The sequence below is a fragment of the Saccoglossus kowalevskii genome, chromosome 14, assembly GCF_978046115.1.
Source record: "Saccoglossus kowalevskii chromosome 14, keSacKowa6.1, whole genome shotgun sequence".
NCBI classification, from domain to species: domain Eukaryota; kingdom Metazoa; phylum Hemichordata; class Enteropneusta; family Harrimaniidae; genus Saccoglossus; species Saccoglossus kowalevskii.
Genome location: NC_140654.1, coordinates 19506928 through 19516362, shown reverse-complemented (window position 1 = coordinate 19516362; position 9435 = coordinate 19506928). Strand labels below are relative to the sequence as shown.

At 33.9% G+C, this 9435-nt stretch overlaps 1 long non-coding RNA gene across 1 annotated transcript; it reads right to left on the bottom strand.

Moving 5' to 3' along the window:
* Positions 1-395: 395 nt before the first annotated feature.
* On the bottom strand, positions 396-1853 carry LOC146734532 (uncharacterized). The gene is made up of 2 exons (XR_014931620.1): positions 1067-1853; positions 396-841 (listed from the first exon to the last, which is right to left on the bottom strand). It is a non-coding gene; the product is annotated as an uncharacterized LOC146734532 (long non-coding RNA).
* Positions 1854-9435: the final 7582 nt, after the last annotated feature.

The window sequence follows — 9435 nt, the reverse complement described above, 5'->3', positions numbered from 1 at the left end:
GCATACATAAAATTGATGTGAATACGAGGTCGTGTCGAGGTCATCGTGAATACATTTGCATAAATTACCATCATTTTTTTAATTATTTTTTAATTATTTTTAATTATTTTTAATTATTTTTTAATTGGACAGGCGTGGACGAAATTGTGAATACATTTGCATAATACGAGGTCGTGTCGAGGTCATCGTGAATACATTTGCATAAATTACCATCATTTTTTTAATTATTTTTTAATTATTTTTAATTATTTTTAATTATTTTTTAATTATTTTTAATTATTTTTAATTATTTTTTAATTGGACAGGCGTGGACGAAAGATTTTTCAGAATGTTTCGTAGAGGGCGCTCACACACACACACACACACACACACACACGTTAATAAATACACGTCATTTTGAAAACTAATGGAGTTTATTGCACAAAAGAAGTAAACAAGAATGAAATATTGACATGGAGTATATATTTATGACATGGTTGAGTATTTTTTTAACGTCACAAAAAAACATACGATGTGAGTAAGGAAAATAGTTGCGTAGTGTATAAATGTTTAGCGTGATTAAATATTTCTTTGTTAACACCTCGAAAAATACGTAGATACATGTAAATGTGCGGCGTGGTTAAATTTATTTTTAATGCCACAAATTTTACGAGTACATAAACGATTCGATTAAAACACAGAAACGAGAAAAGCCAATAATAGTAAACATTGATCAATAAAAAATAATTCATTCTATATATACATATGTTGTTTATTTTTACATTTCTTACTTCCTTTCAATGAGTCAAGCAGTCTGTACACTTTTTTTTTTTATTCCATCACTATAATCAGAATCGCTCATCTGTCGTACAAGAAAGAGAGAGAAAGAGAGGATAATATTAAAAACCGATAGTTATATAAAGAAAGTATAAGTTATGTGTTGAAAATTTAATAGTATGAATTATCCCGTAAAACTGCGGTCATCAATCCGCTAAAATGCAAAGTATGCAAAATCGGTTGATCGACGTACAGTTTGTTTTTCAAAAAATGGCGGACTACGCTACTATGAGTTAAAATGTATAATTACCTGATCGTTTCACAGAATAACTTTTGACATACATAATCATCACACGGAATGAGTTTACGGTGTAACGTAGCGATTTTCGTTTTTCCCCCCGACGAAGAAAATATGTCCTCGCTTCTTGCCAAAGATTCAAAGGCGGTAGACCAAGTTTGACCTTCCGTGAAAAGTTCATCTCATGGACACTACGAGTCATACAGGACGTATTGGCAACACATGGCTTGAAAGTATTTGATGATTGTAGATCCACGTACGAGAAATCTTATAAATTCCATGACATGACTACCGTACGAGTCATAATAGTCTTCGTGGTAAGGATATTTCAGACAGAAAGTGGCCCAACGCGTTCCACTCGCGAATATCAACGGTGTTTGATATAAGCGATGTGTATCATTCCGAAGCACACTTGTGAATGCCAGTCTGAACTCAATCACAAGATTAAATGTAAGGCGTGTCTAGTCCTAAGTGTTCCCAACGTGAAATAGACCTCCCACGTAGATGATAAACAACAGATGTTGGTATATTTATGTTATCTAAAACATGAACACTCACAAACAGCCTGAGGGATATCGAGTTTCAAGTTGAAAGCGTGAATTTCGACCTGCGTGTATGGGATACTGATAACATGACTCGACATTCTATTGACCCCGGCACTATCAGTCAATTCACTGACTTAAACCACAGTCACTCTACTAGGACGGTTAGGAAGCGCCGCGTCATTCTATTGTACCCACCCTTGTCTCCATAAACATTGAAACAAGAGAGGTGTTAACGAGTTAAGAAGTCATTAGCATTAAACAGGCGACGGAAAACACGCGATAAATCATGAGACAGTGCGAGAGTTGCGTCATTTTCCCCCACAAAGCATTGCAATACATGGCACTTTGACCTTTCAACGAAGAGCAGTCTCAAATGCGGAAATGAACATGCTTTGTATATACACGTTTTTCGCGAGAAAATCTTGCTGTCTTGTATGGCATTCTGAAATTATAAATAGTTAATAGAATACTATATTAGTGAATTTCCCCCAAAAGTCGCCCCTGTCTCGACTGAATCAAAACATGTTGAACGGGATTTGTATCAGTCGTCAAATAAAGCGAATGGAGGGATATGAAAGCACGACAATCAAAAATCTCTTTTGTCCAATTACCTCCTATGAAAACTATGCAATAAAGCAACACGGCGACCACCTCCATAGACGAAAACATGCAAAACTTCGCCATAAAGTGACTCTAAAAACACACAAAAAATACGAGAATGGACAAAGGAATATTGTAAAGGTTTGCAGACATCAATGTTTTTAGCGATAAAATTGTTTCTAAACTGAGTGAGGGGTTTATTTTACGGACCGAAAGACTGTTAGAGATCAAGACAAAGAGACTGTCAACAAAACACCGTTTTTCTCGAGTAAAGCATCTTCAAGATTGCAAAAGAATGCTCATCTGAAAAATACAATGTCACTCCTAGTCACAGTTCAGTTGAGATTGTAGTTTGATGTAAAAATAAAGCACAATTTAAAAAAGTTCACGGTCTTCTCGAGGGTCTTCTCGAGCAACATCGAACGCAATAAATAATGGTGAAAAATAGTGCATTCCAATGACAAATACGTCATAGTTTTGAGACCAGCATAGGTTCTCAGAAGCTGCTCGTTCACACCTTTAACCAATAGAGCTTCCTAACCGTCCTAGTAGAGTGACTCCTAGTAGAGTGACTGTGCTTAAATTATTTTTATCAATTAGCCTTTGCTAAAATACTACCGTCATTTTCCACGTCATTAAAAAAACATGGCCCGCAGCGGAGGGATTTGAAATAAAACACGTTCAATCTCGTAATGACGCGTTCTCCGTGTCAATGTTACGATTATACTCGAAATTGACTATTTGGGGGATAAAAACTGGGTCAACTTGATTCAGTCAACATGAATCTGACCCAGGCAGTATGATGATTCCAGTCCGTCACCAATTCACTTGTCTGAAAAGGCACACCCCAAGGGTGTATGACGCCTTGTCTCAATTCAGGCCGAATCAAAGACTGTGCACGCCGTCGATCTATATCTGTGATCGATGTAGACGAGAAACATTCCACCACTCTGATCGTTTTTATATCATCGGTAATTCAGTGTACCGCTCGAATGTAATGCATCAATCAATAGTTTAGTTTTGAAGGTTTATTTTACAATAACTGGAAAACCGACCGAAATCGCGAAATTTTTAGGATTCAATCTTTACTCAGTCAAACATCAAAACTAAGTATTCAGTTCATTCTCTCTTCACTAATAAAATGGCAGTACTCAGCAAACTATCATTCATCGTTTTTTTAAACATCATTTCGAGTATCCACGATTTCGAAATACTAGAAGAGGCAAGAACGAACGTTACATTTGAATGGTCAAATGACAAGGGGCTGACCCCGCTCGAACGTGCAACAGAATGTATTAAATACATTGACCCATTTGAAAAACAGAGTCAACCTCAAAACATTGAGAGCCATAGCCGATGCTTCAAACAACGAGTTTCTCTTCAAATGGTTCAAAACCAAATTAAATGAAGCACTATGATTCGTCACAAATTACGCTGACATCCTTAGCAGCCTGGCAAAAGAAATCACTCAACTAACCACACCACCAGATTCAAATTTCCACGATCAACGACAAAAAAGAAACATTATAGGCGATCTCCTGTTCGAGGTAACGGCCTTGGCTTGGCTACAAAGAGACAATTGTAGTTACTAGCTCGAGAAATTGACCCATATTTCTAAGACAAAATTAACCAAATTTTGAAATTATACATATTTTAATACCAAACTTGTCATTTTTACCAACAAACTACTGAATCACAGTACGTATAATAACGTATACCATTGACAAATTCAGACTCCGCTTATAAATTATACTCGATTATGTCTTTACCACTAATTTAAAATAAACAGTTATATTGGAAAGAATGAGATGAAATTTTATTATTATCATTGTAGATTCAATAAGCAAACTGGAAGCGGGTCAAGAAATCGTAAATGTTTCATATTATAGAGATGGTGCGTAGTTTGTTCTTTGACGGTAAACACGTACGCATTTTCAATGGCGAACATCGACCAGTAATAATGGCATACACTTTGTATGCTAATTCATGTTTAATAAAATGCGCTAAGTTTTGATTATTCCCAAGATGTACAGAGAGCACTCGCTTATCCATTAGACAGATTCCACTATACAATTATAATATCCTGACCGCATTGTTTAAACTCTCGTAAATCGACTGTTTGACGTGACTGGGGCACCGGTGGACGAGAAATGCGTGCGTGCACATTACATTTCGTTAACACTTTCATTCATAATAGTATCACTTGCAATATGGCGTAATATCAATCGACGATCCTCAAAATACTGTATGTATGTATGCACGTTGTAGTTCGAATGATTAGATATTTCTTTTATTTTGCCATTTTTGTCGATTCTTTCATTATGAACAGTGTTGACTTGCTCTCGAAATAAATACTTTACACCGATGTTACCGTTTGTAATGTTTATAGTGTATACGTGAAAGATATTCGCCTTTGAAATAATAATTGAAGACACAACTATATAGTCTTCAAATCAGCTGGGTGTTATTATTGAAGTAACGCACGACGCGTGATATTGTTTTAATGGGGTCTGATCGCGTTTCATAACTCATGTATTGAATAATGCCATGAATCAAATTGTCCTAACAACATGGTAAACACGGGTCAGCAATAAGTAGCTATTTTATCGGTGAGGAAAGATCTGCTTCTTGATTGCGATTATGATTATGTCTAATATAATGTATAATAATCTATTACTCTACGTACACAACTTGAAGCGGGCTTTTCAATTCAACTCACTGCGGTCGTACACAACATGGCTAGTTCCCCCTTCGAAAGAGTGCGTGCGTGTGCTGCGTTAGCAACACTATCTGTGACCACTGAGCTTTTCAAATATTTACAAAGCACGATGTGATAACTGAGGTGGTAAACTGACCATGATGTCAATATCCAACCATCTAATTTGCACAATAATAATTAAAATTGAAACCGTATTCATGCGTGGGATCTTGGTTGGAAATACAACGAAGTAACAAAAAACCAGCAAAGTGTAACAATAATAAAATCACAAACATGTGAATGTAAAGCAAAAAAAAAAAATATTTGGTGGTTGGTTTAGGCATTTGGCATTTTAGGATTTTTTTTTCTTATCGTGCCCTGAATCAGATGTGGACGAATGTTCCTAGCTCAATGATTGTTTTGTCATTTTAACTTTTTTAGTATACCTGTTAGGTGTTCATCATCTGTCCTAAAGTTGATTTTATTGTATTTAATATTTTAATCATGATTTTTTTTTGTTTCTTATTGTATAGATTACAAATGAGAAGATATTGTTTTTCGTTCACTGTTTTGTCATTTTAACTTTTTTAGTATACCTGTTAGGTGTTCATCATCTGTCCTAAAGTTGATTTTATTGTATTTAATATTTTAATCATGATTTTTTTTTGTTTCTTATTGTATAGATTACAAATGAGAAGATATTGTTTTTCGTTCACAATTTTCTAGTTGTCACAAACTGAGCAAATTCAGTCTTCAGCTATAAGATTATATACAATAAAGTAACAAAAATAAGCAATGTGTAACAATAATAAAATCACAAACATTTGAATGTAAAGAAAAACAAATTATTTTGTGATTGGTTTAGACATCTGGTATTTTAGTTTTTTTTCTTGTCGTAACCTGAAACAGATGTGGACGAATTTTCCTAGCTCAATGATTATTTTGTCATTTTAACTTCTTAGTATATCTGTTAGGTGTTCATCGTCCGTCCTAAAGTTGATTTTATTGTATTTAATATTTTAATCATGATTATTTCTTTCCTCCATGTATAAATTACAATTGAGAAGTTGTTTTTCGTTCTCAATTTTCTAGTTGTCACAAACTGGGCAAATTTAGTCTTCAGCTATAATGTTATTATATCTACCCCTTTCCATTTGAAGGGTATGAGCCCTTATTCCGAGTTTCGCCTTAGCGCAGCACTATGTTTTAGATTTTTGATTGTGGTGAGATATTTTTTATATGCAAATTCTGTTTTAATTTTCTGTAGGTTCGTAACTTGTTTTTATGATGTGTACTTTTATTTGCATCGTGTAATGTTTCTGTGCTATGAATTTCTAAAGGATTGTTCGAATTACCTGTCAATATTTCAATGATTTTCTTTTTTGTCATCCTGAGATTTATGTGTATTCCAAATATTATTTTTTCCATAGTCAAATTGTTTAAAATCTGATTCATGTCTTTTACAAGGATATTTTCTCAACTCTAGCAGGCTTGCCAAATTTCTTGGTTTGCTATTTACTTTGATCCATGTCTTTTACCCAGTTGTCTTTTCCCTTTTCGTCAATATGTATTCCATTCTTGTTTTACGATGAATATTCCTGATTTGTGTGTTTTTAGTATGCAGGTATATGTAGGTTTTTGTATATTCAAGTTCTCCCCCATCAGCATAAAATTTCGCTTCATAAAAATGAAATTTGTACGAGGGAGAACATCCACACACAAAATCCCGTCTTATGGCAAATCTGTCTAGACCAATGGAAAAAAATGAAAATATATTACTGCAAATACCTTCTAAAATTAAATAGCAAAGCAAGAAATTTCGCTAGCCTGCTAGAGTTGGGAAAATATCCTCCCCCATAGCAACTAGATTGAAATATTGGATCAAAATAAATAATTCTAACCCAAACTCGCTAGTTCACGAAGCTCACAAACTTGGAATACATATTGACGAAAAGGGAAAAGACAACTGGGTAAAAGACATGAATCAAAGTAAATAGCAAACCAAGAAATTTGGCAAGCCTGCTAGAGTTGAGAAAATATCCTTGTAAAAGACATGAATCAGATTTTAGACAATTTGACTATGGAAAAAATAATATTTGGAATACACATAAATCTCAGGATGACAAAAAAGAAAATCATTGAAATATTGACAGGTAATTCGAACAATCCTTTAGAAATTCATAGCACAGAAACATTACACGATGCAAATAAAAGTACACATCATAAAAACAAGTTACGAACCTACAGAAAATTAAAACAGAATTTGCATATAAAAAATATCTCACCACAATCAAAAATCTAAAACATAGTGCTGCGCTAAGGCGAAACTCGGAATAAGGGCTCATACCCTTCAAATGGAAAGGGGTAGATATAATAACATTATAGCTGAAGACTAAATTTGCCCAGTTTGTGACAACTAGAAAATTGAGAACGAAAAACAACTTCTCAATTGTAATTTATACATGGAGGAAAGAAATAATCATGATTAAAATATTAAATACAATAAAATCAACTTTAGGACGGACGATGAACACCTAACAGATATACTAAGAAGTTAAAATGACAAAATAATCATTGAGCTAGGAAAATTCGTCCACATCTGTTTCAGGTTACGACAAGAAAAAAAACTAAAATACCAGATGTCTAAACCAATCACAAAATAATTTGTTTTTCTTTACATTCAAATGTTTGTGATTTTATAATTGTTACACATTGCTTATTTTTGTTACTTTATTGTATATAATCTTATAGCTGAAGACTGAATTTGCTCAGTTTGTGACAACTAGAAAATTGTGAACGAAAAACAATATCTTCTCATTTGTAATCTATACAATAAGAAACAAAAAAAAATCATGATTAAAATATTAAATACAATAAAATCAACTTTAGGACAGATGATGAACACCTAACAGGTATACTAAAAAAGTTAAAATGACAAAACAGTGAACGAAAAACAATATCTTCTCATTTGTAATCTATACAATAAGAAACAAAAAAAAATCATGATTAAAATATTAAATACAATAAAATCAACTTTAGGACAGATGATGAACACCTAACAGGTATACTAAAAAAGTTAAAATGACAAAACAATCATTGAGCTAGGAACATTCGTCCACATCTGATTCAGGGCACGATAAGAAAAAAAAATCCTAAAATGCCAAATGCCTAAACCAACCACCAAATATTTTTTTTTTTTGCTTTACATTCACATGTTTGTGATTTTATTATTGTTACACTTTGCTGGTTTTTTGTTACTTCGTTGTATTTCCAACCAAGATCCCACGCATGAATACGGTTTCAATTTTAATTATTATTGTGCAAATTAGATGGTTGGATATTGACATCATGGTCAGTTTACCACCTCAGTTATCACATCGTGCTTTGTAAATATTTGAAAAGCTCAGTGGTCACAGATAGTGTTGCTAACGCAGCACACGCACGCACTCTTTCGAAGGGGGAACTAGCCATGTTGTGTACGGCCGCAGTGAGTTGAATTGAAAAGCCCGCTTCAAGTTGTGTACGTAGAGTAATAGATTATTATACATTATATTAGACATAATCATAATCGCAATCAAGAAGCAGATCTTTCCTCACCGATAAAATAGCTACTTATTGCTGACCCGTGTTTACCATGTTGTTAGGACAATTTGATTCATGGCATTATTCAATACATGAGTTATGAAACGCGATCAGACCCCATTAAAACAATATCACGCGTCGTGCGTTACTTCAATAATAACACCCAGCTGATTTGAAGACTATATAGTTGTGTCTTCAATTATTATTTCAAAGGCGAATATCTTTCACGTATACACTATAAACATTACAAACGGTAACATCGGTGTAAAGTATTTATTTCGAGAGCAAGTCAACACTGTTCATAATGAAAGAATCGACAAAAATGGCAAAATAAAAGAAATATCTAATCATTCGAACTACAACGTGCATACATACATACAGTATTTTGAGGATCGTCGATTGATATTACGCCATATTGCAAGTGATACTATTATGAATGAAAGTGTTAACGAAATGTAATGTGCACGCACGCATTTCTCGTCCACCGGTGCCCCAGTCACGTCAAACAGTCGATTTACGAGAGTTTAAACAATGCGGTCAGGATATTATAATTGTATAGTGGAATCTGTCTAATGGATAAGCGAGTGCTCTCTGTACATCTTGGGAATAATCAAAACTTAGCGCATTTTATTAAACATGAATTAGCATACAAAGTGTATGCCATTATTACTGGTCGATGTTCGCCATTGAAAATGCGTACGTGTTTACCGTCAAAGAACAAACTACGCACCATCTCTATAATATGAAACATTTACGATTTCTTGACCCGCTTCCAGTTTGCTTATTGAATCTACAATGATAATAATAAAATTTCATCTCATTCTTTCCAATATAACTGTTTATTTTAAATTAGTGGTAAAGACATAATCGAGTATAATTTATAAGCGGAGTCTGAATTTGTCAATGGTATACGTTATTATACGTACTGTGATTCAGTAGTTTGTTGGTAAAAATGA